The following is a 20,234-nucleotide window of genomic DNA, read 5'->3' on the forward strand; positions in this document are numbered from 1 at the left end:
ATAGCTTTTAATGAGAATTACTGAAGAGAATTGAATAATACTTTATTATCCTTACTATTCCACGACAGGGTGTAAAAGAAGAAATATTCGATATTTGTTAAACGATAACAAAAATCGAAAATACGACACGATGAACTTATGAATATTATAATAGAAGGTAAGATAGAAGGGAGGAGGGGGAGAGGGAGACCGAGACATAGTTACATCGGGCAGATCGAGGAAGGAGTTGGTGTCGTGTCGAGTCAAGAGGTGAAAAGACTCGCTGCAAAACGTAGTGAGTGGCAAGAGCTCCGCCGACAAGAGCGCAGCTCTTAAAAAGGATAGATAGATAAATTTATTTACACAAATATGTGTGTGTAGTAGATACATACTGGATATTTTAATTCGATAATAGTTGCAACATGTATTGTCAAGATTGACATGCACATTTTTTGTTTGGCGAACTGTAGTATTACAAAAGGGAATATTGCAAATTATATAAAGCCTCAATAATGGTATAAATGTGGACGGAAAGGGATTGTTAGTAATGGGGTTTAATAGCCATATTGCTAGCAATATACCCTCCCAGGTCGACCTCCACGCGGTTTCCCCTGGAAACCATCTTGGTTAATTATTGTTGAAATCATCATGGTGGGCCAACTGACCTGCATTCATTCTCACCTATCATTTTCCACTGGTGCCTCGTCGGTGTATACCGATAGTGCGGGCGGGGTTACCATTCCATTTTCATCCATTAAAAAAATTGTATGAATGTCAAAAATTTAAGTACTAGTTGTTAATGCAAAAAAAAATATTAATTAACATTTTTTTAATCTTTTTAATTAAAGTTCCTCATAAGAGGTACAAACATACATATATATGTACACTTATATATGTATATACAAAAAGTAGTGACCGGAATTGAACGAAAGTCTTAGGAGAGATTTTGCCTCACTCTGCGTGTTCTTCCGCTTGTACAACGGATTGTGCTCAGAGGAATTGTTCAATATGATACCCACGGCCATTTTCTACCATCATACAGCTCGCTATTGACAAGGAGTTTACCCCCATAACTTTGAGACTGCATGATCGTGTACAGCGCGGTTTCAGAGATGTTTCCTCCCACAAACGCTCAGGTTATAGGATAAGCTCCCAGACGAGGTCCAAGAGACCGCAACAGTGGACAGTTAAAAGCTGATTTGTCTATGATAAGCATTCATTTATATCCATCAAACCGGCTGTAAGGGGGGAAGTGATTGTTAGTAATGGGAAGGTCAGTACCCATTGCTATCAACATACTCTATCAGGTCGACCTCCACGCGGTTCCTCTTGAAAACCATCGTGACTAATTTATCGTTGAATTCGTCACGATGTGTTAACTGACCTGTCTTCATCCTCACCTATCACCTCTCACTGGTGCCCCGCCGGTGTATACCGATAGGGCAGGCGGGTCCACCATTCCATTTTCATCCATTAAAAAAAAATCGGCTATAAGATAGATTAAAACGAAACACGGCAAGGTTAGTTGCTTCACGGCATAGATTTCAACATTATGTGCGTATTGCTAGTATTTTTTACACAAAAATACAAACACGTAAATACATACATCTATAAAACATTACCCTCTTATCCTAAGTCGGGCAAAAGTGAATTTATTACAAAACCCACACATTTGTATAACACATGTCTACTCCACAGCGTTCCCGTTCTCAACTCATGTCGCCGAGTATTTATATTCAATCACTCTGGGCGGGAGTCGAACCCACGCCCCCGACCGCCGCCAGGTGTCCGCCGATGGATTCTCAATTTTATAATTGACAGTTATTCGTTGACGATTTTAATCCACGATACGTGAGTAAATTATAAAAATGTTCCAACAGAAATAAGGGTTGAAACAAAATAACGTATTTGGTAGAAGTAATTTTTTTTTTTTTTAATTATTAGACGACAATATTTTTTTTTTAATTTATAGTTTTAAAAATAATATAGAATCTTTATGGCATGATAAAACTGCAACTAACCTGTATTTGTACATGGGAAATGTATGTATCAGTCAGGGTACAGAGGAATAACACCTGGGTCCTCAGGAATGGCAACGCATGGGGGGTACCATGGGCGAAACAGTATACTCTGCTATGTCCATGCTACTGCTCATGTCTATAGGCGACGGTTACCACTTTCCATCAGGTGGGCCGTCAGCTTGTTTGCCATTTTAAGTTGCATAAAAAAATAAGACTTTACTGTACAATAAAGTGTTATAAACAAACAAACTTGTTCTCGCTGGATTACGGATTCATATTATAATTATGAGTAACTTGTGATCCATACTAAAATTATAACGAGGGCAGATTCGACTTTTTGTTTGTCTGTTTAATATGAGTAAATAAAAAAACTACTGAGCCGATTAAAAAAAAACTGTTTCACCTATGGAAAGAAAAAGCTACATTATCAACGAGTAAAATAGTCTATATAATATATATATATATATATATATATATATATATATATATATATATATATATATATATATATATATATATATATATATATTACAATAACATAGCACGAGATATAAAAAATTTGCCTATTAAAAAAGCTAATATGAATTATTTATTTATCTTTCGATCTATCTACCCGTGCGAAGTCGGGGCGGGTGGCTAGTTATCAGTATTTTAATACCACTATTCCTATACCTGCTTGTGTAAATTTCGATAACATAAATCGATGGGTTTACCATATATTTTTAATTTGTGCTTATCTAACCATATTTTATCTTTAAACTATGTGAGTGCATGATAAAATGAAAAAACCCAAAATCAATACTTGGTTACACACCATTCTCATGTGACATGTTTTGAACGAAGATTAACGAGGAATCAATTTCGTTTTTTGTACTATTTTTGAAAATAAATAAAGAATTAATAAATAAATAACCGGCCAGTAATAGTTTTGTTGTAATCATTAAAAAGAATTTTAATTTAAAAATGGAACTTTATTTTAAGTAATAGTTACGATAATGCTTTCTTACTTTTTAATCTATATTTGCTTGTAAAATTTCACGGCACTGGATTCTTGCTCTTTCCAATTGACTTCAGAAAAGGAAGAGGTGATCAATTCGATTGTATTTTTGTTTGTTTGTTACCTGAAAGGATATATTTTTAGATTGGTCCCATAGAAATACCATCCAAATAATCATATGAAATCACATCACTATTAAATGTATTGAGGTTTTTAAATAAAAATAACTTATTTTGTTACCAATAAAGTCTGTGAACTTTTTTGTGAAACAAAATCTACTTGTGAGTCCAAGATTTTAGCGCCATTTTTTAATAGTCTCTGCTAAACTGTAACTAGCAAACTTCTAATGTTCTTCGTATGTAGTAAAATTTTACTATTTCTTTATTTATCTATTTCTTATATTTTCTATTTTACAACTTAATCACATAGTTGTAATCTTACATAGAAATGTTAAAACGTAATTTTTTATTATTAAAAATAGATACTCATTGTGTGAGGCGTTATTCGCCGAATTATATTTAGTGGTTAGAACGGATATCTAGTAGGTATTTTTGATCGAAGTGCCTCCATTCCGTGAAGTCCGCGAGTTTTCTTTGCTAAACTGAGAAAAACAATAATATGAGCTTATTTTGTTATTTCTACAACTAATTGACGTTGATTCATACATTTTCTGAATTATTTTATATTAAATAGAAGCCATTATTAATAATAATTTGTTATTATGTTTTTATTTTCCTTTAAAAGTGTATGCAAGTTTTAAAATTGACTTTAAAATATAAGTCGAATCTTTTTAATATTTTTTTTTAATTATAGTTTATGTGCTCTAATATGGGTATTACAGATGGTACTTCATCCATTATTCTCCATATTTCACCATAAATGGCGTGCAAATCTGCTTTTAGTATAAATACTAGTACAATTTCTTAATTATAATTAATACATTATAGAAAAAAAAGTAAACAATTATTACATCAAAAAGCAAGCAGTTGAAGCGAAGCAGTTGTGCTTGCATTGCTGTGTTTCGGTTTGAAGGGTGGGATATGGCGTGAATTTACTGGGTACGGAGGAATAACATCTGAGTCCTCAGGAATTACAACGCATGAGGGGTATCATGGGCGGAACAGTATACTCTGTTATATGCATGGTACTGCTCATGTCTATAGGCGACGGTTACCACTTTCCATCAGGTGGGCCGTCAGCTTGTTTGCCATTCTAGGTTGTATAAAAAAAAATTGTCTTATCTCTTGTCTCATGGTAATACAACGCAGATATTTAGCGTTTGTTTAGTTTTTCAAACCATCTGTCACATATTCATTTAGAGTGTAGTTTGCTTTGTCAATTACTATGTTCTTTAGTTCCTTCTTAAATAGATGCAAATAGTTAATGTCTTATTTTATACTGGAGTAATTTGTTATATACTTTCAGACCCATGCAGAATATGCTATTATAGTATACTTCTTTTTTGATGGGTCAAAATGTTATGGTACCCCCGCCTGCGCTAACGGGATACGCTGGCGGAGCACCAGTGAAGGGTGATAGATGAGAATGAAAACAGGCCAGTTAGCCCATCATGATGAATTCATCAGGAATTAACCATGATAGTTTCCAGGGAGAACCGCGAGGAGAATATCTTTCGCGGCGAAATATCTTTCGTCGCGCGCGCTGCGGAAACTATTGGTAATAGAGCAAAAGTATGTTCTACAATATTGAAGAAAATATCAATAACTATAAAAAAAACTTCGCGACTATTATCATTATGTTACAATAACCACTTTTTAAAATGTTGTAAAAATGTCCGCGCCCGTGCGAAGCCAGAACGGGCCGCTAGTCTATAATAATTTCAACCGAAATCGGTTAGGTTGCCAGTAACATACATTAGGTACGTAAAAAAAAAAGAAAGAAAATTTAATCCAATTTCAAAGCGACTTAAGCGCAGCGAAGCGCAAACACTAGTGTAGCAATAAAATTGATATGTTAATATCAGTCCCCCACGAATTCACATATTTCAATAAAAAAAAAATCCTAATATCAGCGGCGCGCTGTAGATATTAAATTTCTTGGAATACACAATACTTGAACGAGGAATTGCGGGTATCTAGGAAACCTATCATTTCAAATAAGATATGTTTAAAAAATAAATAAACTTTTCCGCTTGTCCCAAGGTAGACTGGTAGAGAACGCGTCTAGCTGTTATGTCTCGCCATGTGTGTTAAATAAATTAATTGATAAAGAAAAAATAAATATACTTACAACACACAATGATTAAAACAAATCTCTTAAAAAAAATAATACAAATCGACAAATTTCCCTGACTTCCTAATTCAGAGAGATTTGTCGATTTTGCTGTTGTGAACGCAATACTGTATACTGTTTCCACATTCCGTCGAGCAAATATTGTTTATGCAAATTTAAAATGTTGTCGTAAAAAAAAAGGAAATAAATTTTTGCATCTTTCCGACTGTTTGTAATATTGTAAAAATTAATATTATGGTATTACATATATTTATATACGTTTAGAACACATCGTAAATTTGAGTTTGTTAGGTCTTAAACATAGTATTTCACTGATATAATATTGTAAAAGTTGAAACAAAAACACTGTAAAATATGCACGTTTATTACATACTAGTAGCCCGTCCCGGTGTCGCACAGGTCATCTTACATTTTAAAAAGTGGCCATTAAGGCTGCACACGCGACGGAAGCAAAAAAATGGAGTAACTTCTCCCGTTTTCCCAACAATTCCCTTCACTTCTTTGCTCCTATTGATCGTAGCGTGATGAAAAGTATACTATAACCTGCCCAGGAGTATGAAGAATAATTGTACCAAGTTTCGTTAAAATCCGTCGAGTAGTTTTTGTTTCTATAACGAATACACATACCGACAGACAGACAGAAATTTTACTGATTGCATTTTTGTCATCAGTATCGATCACTAATCACCGCCTGATAGTTATTTTGGAAATATATTTCATGTACAGAATTGACCTCTCTACAGATTTATTATACGAGTAAGTATAGATTATAAATTTGAGTTTGTTATATCTTAAAAATAGTATTTCACTGTGCTGTGACCATTTTGTGTTATTATGGCACACGAATGAAAGAAAAAAAATAGTATTACTTTTTTTATATAATATATTTTCCTTTTTTGTATATGTATTCTTTTCTCTTTTTTGCATAATAATAATAATAATTTATTTGCCTGAAATATGTTATGTATTTGTACAGGTCTTAAATTATAACAGTGCTATACATTTCGCCTTATCTAAAGGCATGCAAATTTTGTCTCAGCACATGTTATGTTATGCCTATCTATGTCTGTTGTTTTTGTATTCTGTAAGTAATGCAAATTTATTTATTTATCTATTTATTTATTGCTAGTTATTATTATTATTATTATAAACGAAAAATTTGCGAGAATGTAAAGATGTATGATTTTAATTCTTTCAAATTTTAAATTTACGAAACAAATTTGTATGAAATTTGCTACAAGAATAAATTATATTTTAATACATAAGATACTTTATGTACATATACACGCAGATAGAGGCACTTTCTCCCACGCACAACCACTCTTTGGAATCAACTTCCAGCAGCAGTATTTCCGAACCGATACGATAACCTTCAAGAAAAGAGCATATTCCTTTTTAAAAGGCCGGCAGTACACCTGCACTGCCGTTAGTGTTATGGGTGATCATGGGCGGCGGTAGTCACTTACCATCAGGTGAGCCGCATGCTCGTTTGCCCCCTGTGTTGTAAAAAAATAAAAAAATAAAAAACTACCTGGTTATAAATAAAGTACGATACAGCAGTGAGAGAATGAGTTGGTTTGAAAGAAAGCATCGATCTACAAGTAAGAAGAGTATTCGATGGTTCGGGCATGCGGAATGAATGTCAGATTAAACGTCGAAGAAACAAGTATTCAATACAAAAGTGGATGGACGCAAGTTTTTTTTTTTTTTTTTATTATTAGGGAAACAAAGGAACAGGCGGTCCACCTGATGGAAAGCGTCTACCGTCACCCATAAACACCACACGAGAGGAGCTGCTTGTTGCCGACCTTTTAAAAGTACCGGGAGAGACCTAAACTAACGTATCATAATCAGACAGATCGTGTACAATTTGACAGCGAAGATATTTCGATATCGTTAAGGGTTATTAAAAAAAAAACAATTTACATCGAACGGAACGACATGGAGCGCGCGAGAATGCGTTTTCAATTGTGATAAAGGAAAGTGAAATGGTTTCATATTAGTTAAAGTCAAGTAGATAAAATTTCTCACTTGTTTCGTGGAATGCAGAAATAATAATTCTATAGTGTATAATTATATATAATAAATTAACAAATATAATATACCTAATACTTATATGCCCAATGATAGCTGAATTAATCAATCCTACTAATATACCAGAGGGAGACTCTGTCTCATTCGTGTTTCAACCGTGAAACAGTTGTGTTTGCATGGCTGTGTTTCGATTTGAAGGGTGAGATATGGCGTGAATTTACTGGGTACAGAGGAATAACACCTGAGTCCTCAGGAATGGCAACACATGGGGGGTATCATGAGCGAAACAGTATACTTTGTTATGTCCATGGTACTTGCTCATGTCTATAGGCGACGGTTACCACTTTCCATCAGGTGGGCCGTCAGCTTGTTTGCCATTTTAAGTTGTATAAAAAAAATATTTTTTTTTTATAACACAGGGGGCAAACGAGCATGCGGCTCATCTGATGGTAAGTGACTACCGCCGCCCGTGATCACCCACAACATCTGAGGTATTGTACGTGTGCCCAACCTTCGACCATTAAGTTCTCTTAGTCTCCTTTTACGAGATCCATAGAAAAGGGGTGGTACATTCTATGCCGAAGCCACTTTTCGAAGCAAGCCGCCTTATGGGGTAGGCCTATGTCCAGCAGTGGACAGTTCATAGCTGGTATACAAACAATAAGGGTCTGGGCTAGCTCTAACGCTATCCTGAGGGTGTTTGCGGACCGTCCAGACTGCCAGTTTTTTAATCGTTGCAGAATAATTCACATGTTGGCTAACATACAAATTTTTATTTATTTATTAGTGTATAAATTTAATTTAATAATTTATATTTAGTAAAAATTAATACTTATTAATTTATTTATTCATTAGTACAAATATGTGTACATGGCGGACTTAATGCTAGAAGCATTCTCTCCCAGTCAACCATAGGGAAGTGTCAGAATACTCGAATGCGGTACTAGTAATTATTGATATACATACGTACTAAAATTATTATTATTATTCGCAAATAGACATCCGACCGAAATAGGTAATGACCTTTTTTCCGCCAAAGAAATCTAATATATAGATATCAGATATCAGGTATCCTTATTATACATGCCTAATAGTAAATAATAATTTATTATATTTTACATTTATTCAATTTTAATACATAAAATAAATAGTTTAAAAGAAAAAGAACTTGCAAACTGAAATAGATTGAACTTCCGTTTATCCCGAGATACTCGTAGCTATGAGACACGGCGCAGGTACACATTCATAGAAACCAATCGGTTATCATCGATTGGAAACAAATTACATCCTACATATAAACTACATATTTCCACAAAAGATTGAACAACACGCCCGCCGGAGTGGCGTCAAAGTAACGGAATAATAAAAGTGAAAAAAAAAAAAATAGTACGTCACACATGAAATAAAATAAAGTAAAATGAAATAAAGGGCACGCGGGCCAAATACGTCCCAGTTCAACACACACACACACACACACACATACACATGGTGCCCAATTTATAATATTGTTTTCCTTGGGATATATTTTTTCACTAGTGTGGAGGGTGGGCGCCCCTCCACCCCCCCGGGCCCCCATCGCCCCCCAGTTATTATTAAAGACGAAGACTCACACATTCTTGCCGAAGCCGAGTGTGATTAGATTAATATGGTTTTCGTGTATTTGTGTATTTTGCGAGCTCATAATCTAAGAAACGCTCCTACGGCGACGTGAACGGATGTCGAGAATTCTTCTCTTCTGTTCTATAAATACCGTTAATTTGTAATTAAAAATTTTAATTACATTCCAATGTAAAAGTTATGAGCCCAGTTTCAACATTGTCATATCCGTATACCGTCATAATAACAATAAATATTTTTTTTATACAACTTAGAATGGCAAACATGCTGACAGCCCACCTTATGGAAAGTGGTAACCGTCGCCTATAGACATGAGCAGTACCATGGACATAACAGAGTATAATGTTTCGCCCTTTGATACCCCCATGCGTTGCCATTCTTGAGGTCTCATGTGTTATTCCTCTGTACCCTGTAAATTCACGCCACATCCCACCCTTCAAACCGAAACACACCCATGCAAACACAACTGCTTCACGGTTGAAACACGAATGTGACAGAGGTACCCAAGCAAACGACTTTTGTACAAAGTCTCCCTCTGGTACATATTTATTTCTTTTTCACAAAAGCATATAACGCTTAAAAATACTAACAGTACCTATACAACTGTGTCGTTACATTTTTTGTCTTGTTTATTTCCTATATTGTATAACGCATATGAAGTATACTCACTCGTTCATAAATTTTTTTAATTCTATTTTTTTTACTCTTTAATATTTTCTTATACAACTTAGAATGGCAAACAAGCTGACGGTCCACCTGATGGAAAGTGGTAACCGTCGCCTATAGACATGAGCAGTACCATGGACATAACAGAGTATACTGTTTCGCCAATAATACCCCGCATGCGTTAATTCTTTAACGCCAATTTATTCTTTAATTCCTTCTACGCAAACTGGAAGTCTGGAATGGTTTGCTTAGCAACAAGACCGCTTTTTGTACTACACTATACTTATCGAAAAATTTTCAACAAGCCCTGTAATATTGATACAATAAAGTGTTAAATCTATACTTATAATAAATCTGTAGAGAAGTCAATTCTGTACATGAAATATATTTCCAAAATGACTATCAGCGGGTGATTAGTGATCGTGTGACCAGTCTATTTGGTTGTTTGTAACTCAAGAATTTCGTAGACAAAATGACCATATTCCCAATTGTTAATTTTAACACAAAACAGTTTTAATCTAAACCTCTTAGATAAAGCAGTTAAATACACGACTTTAGGTAATCTAAAAAGGTATGAAAGAATACTTAATTAACAAGTATATACCGAGAACCGATAGGGAAGAAAGATTCTTAAGTCACGATCCAGTGTGGACAAAGACAATGTAGGAAGACACCCCCTGCGCCCCTCAGTAGACAGATCGGCGACATCGAATGCAAGGAGTCAGTGAATGCAAGTGGTTTGGGATCGTTCCTTACAGCAGTCTATGGGGGAGGTTGTACGTAGTAGAGCAGTGGAAAGTGGACGGCTGAAATAAAATGATGGACGTAAGTTGGTATACAATTTGTTGATACGTATTTAAGTTTGCAATTTATTTATTTATTTACTAGCGGCCCGTCCCGGCGTCGCACGAGTGGACATTTTTACATTTTAAAAAGTGGCCATTAAGGCTGCACACGCGACGGAAACTTAAAAACGGAGTAACTTCTCCCGTTTTCCCAACATTTACCTTCACTACTCTGTTCCTATTGATCGTAGCGTGATGAAAAGTATACTATAACCTGCCCAGGAGTATGAAGAATAATTGTACCAAGTTTCGTTATAATCCGTCGAGTAGTTTTTGTTTCTATAACGAACATACAGACAGACAAACAAAAATTTTACTGATTGTATTTTTGGCATCAGTATCGATCACTAAACACTCCCTGATAGTTATTTTGGAAATATATATCATGTACAGAATTGACCTCTCTACAGATTTATTATAAGTATAGATTAAAAATCTTTCATAATAATATTGTAGAATGCAATAAATATACTGAATAAGTATACATACATACATACATATCCGTCACGCCTGTCTCCCATTAGGGTAGGCAGAAACAATGGAACGCCAAATGCTTCGATTCAAACAAACCTCTTTCGCTTCTTCAACAAGTATATAGTAAATAAGTATATTATTGTATATATATCGTATATAAAGTAAATAATTTTCTATTGCATTCTTTATATTGTGTTGCAATTTATTTATTTATGTAAGTATTTATATAAATATAATATTTTATTAATTAATATTAAATAACATTTACAGATGGAATTATACTAAGAATTAACATCTACGTGCTATAAATATCAAAAACAAGTAATTAAAAATTTTTAAAAATTATTTAAATATAAAAAATTTCTTTGAGATCACTGCCAGCTGGTAGGGTGCCTAGGATACTTGCTGCATTTCCACGCTGAATAGCAGTGGAAATGCGTTGACCAAAGTATAGGCCAGCCTTCTGGTCACCAGAGGTTTCCACCAGCCGGCGTGAAATCTCTTTGAATTGAATTGAAAAACTTAATTACTAAACCGACAGGGGGAAAGGGGATTGTTAGTAATGGAGACTGAGAATCCCATTGCTAACAATATAGCCAACCAGGTCGACCTCCTCGTGGTTCTCCCTGGAAACTATCATGGTTAGTTCCTGATGAATGAATTCATCATAATGGGCTAACTGGCCTGTTTTCATTCTCATCTATCACCCTTCACTGGTGCTCCGCCAGCGTATCCCGTTAGCGCAGGCGGGGTTACCATACCATTCTCATACATAAAAAAAAAAAATTACTAAACCGACAGTGTGAAGCCGGACGGGATCGCTACGTATTTTATAAACAGTATCTTCATGCTAAAAAAACCACGCATGGATTACTAATTGAATTAACGCGTCCTATGGAGATACGGCATCAGAACAAGTCTAATACCGATCAAGATACGCGATACACGACGGTGGATAGGCATGCATGATGTATCCTGTATGGTGTGAGTGTAATGAACGTCGTATATGTCCCAGCATAGGAAATGTCCACCCCTAGACATGAACAGCACCATTGGCATCACAGACATCAGGACGGCCACGGTACTATTCATGTCTATAGGCGACGGTTACCACTTTCCATCAGGTGGACCGTCAGCTTGATAGCCATTCTAAGTTGTATAGAAAAAAATTAAAGGAAAAGTACTTGAAACAAGATTATCTTGATTTAAATACCAATCACAAACCAAAAGATACTATCTTGCTTGAAGAGAAGTTATTTCCTCATACTTTATATAAACCTCGAATGCAGACGGCGGCGCGGCGCCGCTCTGTTTGTTAAACGCCTACGAATAATCCCTATCGAAGTTCCCCCGAGAGACTATAACATGGGGTTCTACAAAAGAGGCGAGAAAAGGTTTCACAAGGGTCGCCGCCGCGGTAAATGCTAAGCATCAGGCGGGCCGTATACTTTATTTTTACCGTAATAACAAAAAACATAGAAAGCAGTGTTATCTGTTTAATTAATATATAAATTAGTTTAAGAATTAATTTGAATCGAAGCATTTGGCGTTCCATTGTTCCTGCCTACCTTAATGGGAGACAGGCGTGACAAACATGTATGTATGTATGTATAAATTAATTTATATAACTAACTACCTACCTATTTGTACTTTAAATCCTTCTACCCAAAGGTTGTCTGAAAGAGATTGCTTAGCAATAAGACCGCCTTTTGTACTACACTATACGTATTGAAAATTGTTCAACAAATCTTGTTATATTGGTGCAATAAAGTGTTAAATAAATAATAAAAAAAATAATTATTTCTTGTAGTACATAATTAATATTAATTAATTATTTTTTTTTACATTAATTAATAAAAATTATTATCAAAATTACCATACATACCATACACATATAAAAGTATATACGATTTTCGACCTTCGCTTTTTTTAAAGAAGATAAAAAATTAAATGTCACGCGATTGAAACTCGTTTAAGTCTTTTGTACTCATACAGACATAAGATTACTACATAATTATTAACTATTTATTACTTAAGTAATTATTCATATCAGTTGTCCACTATTGAACATAGGTGTCACTCATAAAGATGGTTTTTCCAGTAGTTGCCACGCTTGGCAGGCGGATTAGCAATCGCAAAGAAAATTCTGAATTTATACAATACTTCTGGCTATTGATAATGATACCAACACTACAAGGGGGAGGGGGGGATTGTTACGAGTAGTAATGGGGATTAGCAATCCTATTACTAACAATATATCCTATCAGGTCGACCTCCACACGGTCCCCCCTGCAAAACCATTTTGATTGTTTTTTTTATGAATTCATCACCTGACTGACCCGCTTTCATCCTCACTTCTCATCCCTCACATGTGCCCCGCCAGTGTATACCGATAGCGCAGGCGGGGCCATTCCATTATCATCCATTAAAAAAAAAACACTACAACTGAATGATGCTGCGGTTTTTTGTATGCAATAAAAAAATTCTTTATAAAATACATATTTAGTGAATAAAACACATTTGTCCTGTAGTGACCACAACGTGGTGCAATCCATGTCGAAACGTCGGTAATAAAGGTACTATTTGCCTGCAAAATTTTTTATCACCTTAAGACCCGATAGTGTATTTAAAACACATTCATTCGTTCATTCAAATAATTATTAATTCATCATTTATCATTCGTCATTCATCATTCTCATTCAATCATTCATTCATTATTCACTATTCTTCATTCATTCAATCATTCATTCGTCATTCATTCATCATTCACCATTCAACATTCATCACTCACCATTTATCACTCACTATTTATCAATCATTCAATCATTCATTCATCATTCATTCGTCCATCATTCATCACTCACCATTCATCATTCAATCATCATCATCATTCAATCGTCATCACCATTCAATCATCATCATCCTTCAATCATCATCATCATTCTATCATAATTCACCATTCAATCATCATTCATTCAATCATTCAACCGTCATTATAACTAGTGTTATTTCATCATTCATTTATCATTCATTCGTCAGTCATTTATCATTCATTCGTCAGTCATTCATCATTCATTAGTCTATCATTCATCATACATTCGTCATTCATTCATCATTCATTCGTCATTCATTTATCATTCATTTCGTCATTCGTTCAATCAATCAATCATAATTCATCATTTATCATTCATTAATCACTCATTTAATCATTCATTCATCATTCCGTCATCATTCATTCAATCAATCATTCAATCATTATTCATCATTCGTTCATTCGTACTCGTATTGTTGTAAAACAAGTTTTATTTAAAGACACTATTCTGAATTCAAATATTTCATCGGTTCGTATCCGAAAGAGATTGATGTATACAATCTTAAAACTTTTCCTGACTTGACTGAGTCCACGTTGACATACGGACAGACAGCTAGAGGAAATTATAAGGTTCCGTTTTACACCCCGTAGTCATTTCAAACCCATCTGGTCCCATAAAAAACCAATAGGGCCGAAACGCTACCTTCTCGGGACAAGCGGGATGCCGCGTTAGTAATGTTTCGATTCGATATTTTGTATTCGATTAATTCGGCAATACTAAAAGTCATATATGTGTAAGTATATTTGTTATTTATATATATTTATTCGTTTATATATGTAATTTTAGTATGTATGTATATCAATAATTAGTAGTACCGCATTCGAGTATACTGACACTTCCCTATGGTTGACTGGGAGAGAATGCTTTTAGCATTAAGTCCGCCATGTACACATATTTGTACTAATGAATAAAATAAAAAAATAATAAATAAATAAAAGGTCTACGACCTTTACTACTAGGCATAATTTTCTATTTTAAATTTATTTATTTATTTAAAGGAATACCAACAGCATATTGCATTATAACATATATAACAAACATTAAATATAATACAATATTAATGCACATGCCTTTTAAAGGTATTCACAGCGTTTACTTTAACATAATTATACAGTATGAAATGAAGTAAACAATTTTAAGGAATTAAATAATACTAGACTACAAATGAACTTAGATAGAAGGTAAGATAGAAGGAAGGAGGGGAAGAGGAAGACCGAGGCATAGTTACATCAGGCAGATCAAGGAAGGAGTTGGTGTCGTGTCGTGTCAAGAGGTGAAGAGGCTCGCTGAAAGTAGTGAGTGGCAAGAGCTCCACCGACAAGAGCGCAGCTCTTAAATAGGATAGATAGATAGATAGACTACATGTATTTTAAAAGTTACGTTTAAATTTTATATATTTATCTATTTATGTTTTAGTAAAGTATTTTAATTAACGTAACTTTTAAAACTAGCGCAGGTGGCTTAAGACTGTTCCTATAGGGGAGGCCTATGTCCAGCAGTGGACGGAGTGGATTATTATATTGGATTACCATCTTGCAACCCTATTGCGGCATATAAAAATCGCGATTAAAAAACAGGAGTTGATCGTAAAACGGTGAAAATTTGAGGTTGTATGTATTTTTCAATGCTAAATCATAATAAAATAAAAATGGAAAAATTTGTCAAAAAAATAAAAAAAAATTTTTGGGGAGGGTCACCCTTGTCATTGAGGGGTATGAAAAATAGATGTTAGCCGATTCTCAGACCTACCCAATATGTACACAAAATTTCATAAAAATCGGTATAGCCGTTTCGGAGGAGTTTGGTAACAAACACCGTAACACAAGAATTTTATATATAAGATATATATATCTTTGGAATCAACTTCCAGCAGCAGTATTTCCGAACCGATACGACAACATAACCTTCAAGAAAAGAGCATACTCCTTTTTAAAAGGCCGGCAGCACACCTGCAATGCCGTAGGTGTTGTGGGTGACCATGGGCGGCGGTAGTCACTTACCATCAGGTGAGCCGCATGCTCGTTTGCCCCCTGTGTTGTAAAAAAAAAAAAAGATATATATATATATATATATATATATATATATATATATATATATATATATATATATATATATATACATACATATACATATTCATATATATAAAACACAACTCAATTCGAATATCGTGATTACTCGAAATTTGTAATCGAATAAACCGTTACAATTTCTATATTGGGGGAAAGGCATTGTTAATAATGAAGTCTGAGAATCCATTGCTAGCAATATACCCAATCAGGTCGACCTCCACGCGGATCCCCCTGGAAACTATCATGATTAATTCCTGATGAATGTATCATGATGGGCTAACTGGCCTGTTTTCATTCTCATCTATCACCCATGACTGGTCCCCTGCCAGAGTATACCGTTAGCGAAGGCGGACTACCATTCCATTTTCATCTATCATAAAAAAAAATCTATATTTTAAAGACTCGAGTATCAGTTAGTTATTCGAGTGAGTATTCGAGTCAAGTTGACTCGACGCGTCACTGGCGGCGTCATTTCATTCCGAGTGCCGCGCTCCATTCGTCCATCCATCTCGACGATTAATTTACACAATGTCCGAGCGACGTATAGTTTCAACTGAGGCAGAATTATAAATTGTATTGCACAAGTTTTGTTGTTTTTTAAGATTATTTTGTTATAGAACTAGTTCCATCCCGCGACTTCGTGTGACCAGGATATTTTGTTTGGCCGGTATAATAATTAGAAATTGTGTCCCATAAAAAAAACTGATTTCAATTGTGAAAAACAGGTTGTTTCGATCTAAAAACTATTAAACTTATTAATGGGAAGGGGCATTAAATGTTAAAATAAGATACCGAAAGATATTTTGGGTCTACATTTTAATAAGTTTAAAACTGTTATTAAAAATGACTTAGCTGAGAAAATGTTGACCCGTTTTTGAGGCTCGATGATCTATTATCTATTATCAATTAGATATATTTTTATATCTAATTATATATTATACTAGCGGCCCGTCCCGGCGTCGCACGGGTGGACATTTTTACATTTTAAAAAGTGGCCATTAAGGCTGCACACGCGAGGGAAGCTTTAAAATGGAGTAACTTCTCCCGTTTCTCCAACATTTCCCTTCACTGCTCTGCTCCTATTGATCGTAGCGGGATGAAAAATATACTATAACCTGCCCAGGAGTATGAAGAATAATTGTACCAAGTTTCGTTAAAATCCGTCGAGTAGTTTTTGTTTCTATAATGAATATACATACAGACAGACAGACAAAAATTTTACTGATAGCATTTTTGGCATCAGTATCGATCACTAATCACCCGCTGATAGTTATTTTGCAAATATATTTCATGTACAGAATTGACCTCTCTACAGATTTATTATAAGTATAGATAGATAATATTTTTATATATATAATTATAATAATTAGATTATATAAATCTAAACTGTACCTATATTTATGCAAATAAATGATTAATTGATTATTTGATACCGTCCGCGTAACTAGAACATACTGATCTACCGGCATAAAAAGTAAATAACACCTGAGTCCTCAGGAATGGCAACGCATGGGGGGTATCATGGGCGAAACAGTATACTCTGTTATGTCCATGGTACTGCTCATGTCTATAGGCGACTGTTACCACTTTCCATCAGGTGGGCCGTCAGCTTGTTTGCCATTCTAAGTTGTATAAAAAAAAAAAGGTAACCTATGCTCTTCTCCATTCGGTATTCTACGTAAACAAGTATATAAACATTATAAGTATATATTGGCTACGCTAACTGCTCACCATCAGGTGGGCCGTATGCTTTTTTGTTATCTCAGTGGTATAAAATAATTAAAATGAGTACAAATTTTCGACATTTGCTTTATGTATGTAACTAAAGTTGTCTGGAAGAGATTGCTTATTGATAAAACCTCATTTTGCGTTCATCAGTTCAGCCTTTAACAACCATAAGCTTCGCCCTTGGGACATTTTGCCAGTAGTTGTCACGCTTGGCAGGCGGGTTGGCAACCGCAGTTAAGCTTTAGTGATGTTTAAAGAGGGACGCTGCTGCCCATCCCTCGCTCTTCCTTAGTCGCCTCTTACGAAAAAAAGTGTACAAAAGTCGATTGCGGATACCTCTATCCCATTCGTGTTTCAACAGTGAAGCAGTTGTGTTTGCATGGCAGTGTTTCGGTTTGAAGGGCGTGAATGTACTGAGTAGAGAGGAATGACACCTGAATCCTCAGGAATGGCAGCGCATGGGGGTATCACGGGCGAAACAGTATACTCTGTTATGTCCATAGTACTGCTCATGTCTATAGCCGACGGTTACTACTTTCCATCAGGTGGGCCGTCAGCTTGTTTTCTATTCTAAGTTGTATAAAAAAAATATACTGTAAACCTCATTTACATAACAAAAAAAATAGTGTTATAATCAAATATAAAAGCCAGTTGATCGACTACAATAAAAACATGTATAAATATGTAAATACCAGAAACATTAACTGAAGATCTTAACTCATAGTGGCCAGTAATTTCTTTATCATATATCAGCCTTCATAGTATATAAGAAGAGATATAGCAGACGGCCTTGTGCATCCCTCATAGCCTCACTTCAGACTGCAGCTGAAATTCAGTGCTTTGCTTTTAAGCAAAACTATCACTGAGCTGTAGCCTATTTGGGTCGCTGCGACACTCTTGGTGAATACATATTTCCATACTTTAACATATATATTGTTTTATATGTATTTAAAAAAGGTGTAAATAATCTGATTGTATAAACTCATTTGTTAATTTATGTGTGTCATAAATGGCTCAAATAAAGTGTTTATCTATCTATCTACCTATCCCCCTGGCAATCGCGACTTAGCATTAAAACATCTCGAATTATTTTTCTCGACCTTATACAGTGTAAACAAGCAATAAATAAATCGGCAACATTTACCATTAGCGTAATAACCATAAACAAGAATTTAATTACTGGAATGGATTTTACATAAACTAATCACGATTTCGAATTTGGAACAACTATTCGTTGGTGGCCGGGCATAACCTATCGATTTTCCCGCGCCCCCTTACGGCGGCTGTCGCGAAATTATCGAAATCTAACAAAAGCATCCGAAGCGAAGTCCGAAGAAAACTAATAACTGGACTTAGCCACCCCACCGCGCACACACGGCACACACGCAACACATATAACCTTAAACTCGCACACGCACACACACACACACACCCACTTCTAATTATATACGTCTACGAAGAGAATAAAGATGGGGGAAAAATTTTACAAGAAACAAGTGCGCCGGACGCGAGGGTGGGGGGGTGCTGACCGCTTCTCGTCATTAAGCCTCCCTCGACGGGGGGGCTAGTTCTCCCTTGGATGTTTAATAATATGAAGAATTGGAGATAATTTGCGCGAAACTAAATAAGAAACGCCTGACGAAAATTGAAAGGTCCGATGTTTTCTCGCTCGCTCCCCCGCGCCGGCCATGGGGAGATCGCTCTTCAAAAGAAACTAGTTATATTTGTTTTTATATGAAACGTTTATTTCCTTGATGAGTTGTTATTAAATGGCGGCCATTTTGAATTTGGGGCAAAACTAATATTATATATCTAATTAATATAAAAGCTTAAGATTTTATATTTGACCGTAATATCATAAATTTATATATAATTATATCCCACTGTTGGGTATAAATCTGTCTCAATTAGAGAAGTGTATAATATAAATTTAGAAATTATAATAAAAAAAAATAAACATTCATCTATATCAGTTGACCTTGTTGATTTTTATGAACATAATATCAGTCAAAATGCAGCTTACAATAATTTATTATATTGTAATAAATTAATTGTAATAAATAAAAAAATATTGTACTACAATATTTTTTTATTTATTACAATTAATTTATTAATAAAGCATAATTGTAACATAAATATATGTGACGAGTATTGAAACTTCTTTGTAGTCACTATATAAATTGAAATCTGGCCTTTTTTTTATACTACTGAAGTGTCAAACAAGCATACGGCACACCTGATGGTAAGCGGTTACCGCAGCCTATGAACGCCTGCAATACCAGGGGTATTACGAGCGCATCTTTTGTTTCTCTTCAAATGCTTGTCTTGCTCTATATCTGTACGTACAAAATATATTTGCTAATATAAAAAAAAAATTGTTACCACTGTGATCCTCTACAACGTGTTTTTTACCATGATTATTTCAATATATAAAAAAAACATATTTCACTTAAAAATAAATAAAGATTCCTAGGTAAATAATGCAACCGAAAGTATACAAAATTTGCCTTTTAAAGCTAATATAGAATAGTAATCTATCGTTCGATCTATCTACCAGCGCGAAACCGGGGCGTACGCTAGTATACTTTATAATAAAAACAGTTTAATTTTAAATTTAAACAGTCAATAAAAAAAATATTATATAATAAATAATAAAGTGGAATAATAACTCTATATTG

At 34.7% G+C, this 20,234-nt stretch overlaps 1 protein-coding gene across 1 annotated transcript in view; it reads right to left on the reverse strand.

Annotated features, from left to right (window-relative positions):
• The window catches only part of LOC128201143 (zinc finger protein 579-like), a 77,295-nt gene that overhangs the window by 17,138 nt on the left and 39,923 nt on the right, over nt 1-20,234 (reverse strand). The gene's annotated exons all lie outside the window — the stretch shown is intronic.

This window comes from Galleria mellonella, unplaced genomic scaffold, assembly GCF_026898425.1.
Source record: "Galleria mellonella isolate WM207_F2 unplaced genomic scaffold, CSIRO_AGI_GalMel_v1 utg352, whole genome shotgun sequence".
NCBI lineage: Eukaryota > Metazoa > Arthropoda > Insecta > Lepidoptera > Pyralidae > Galleria > Galleria mellonella.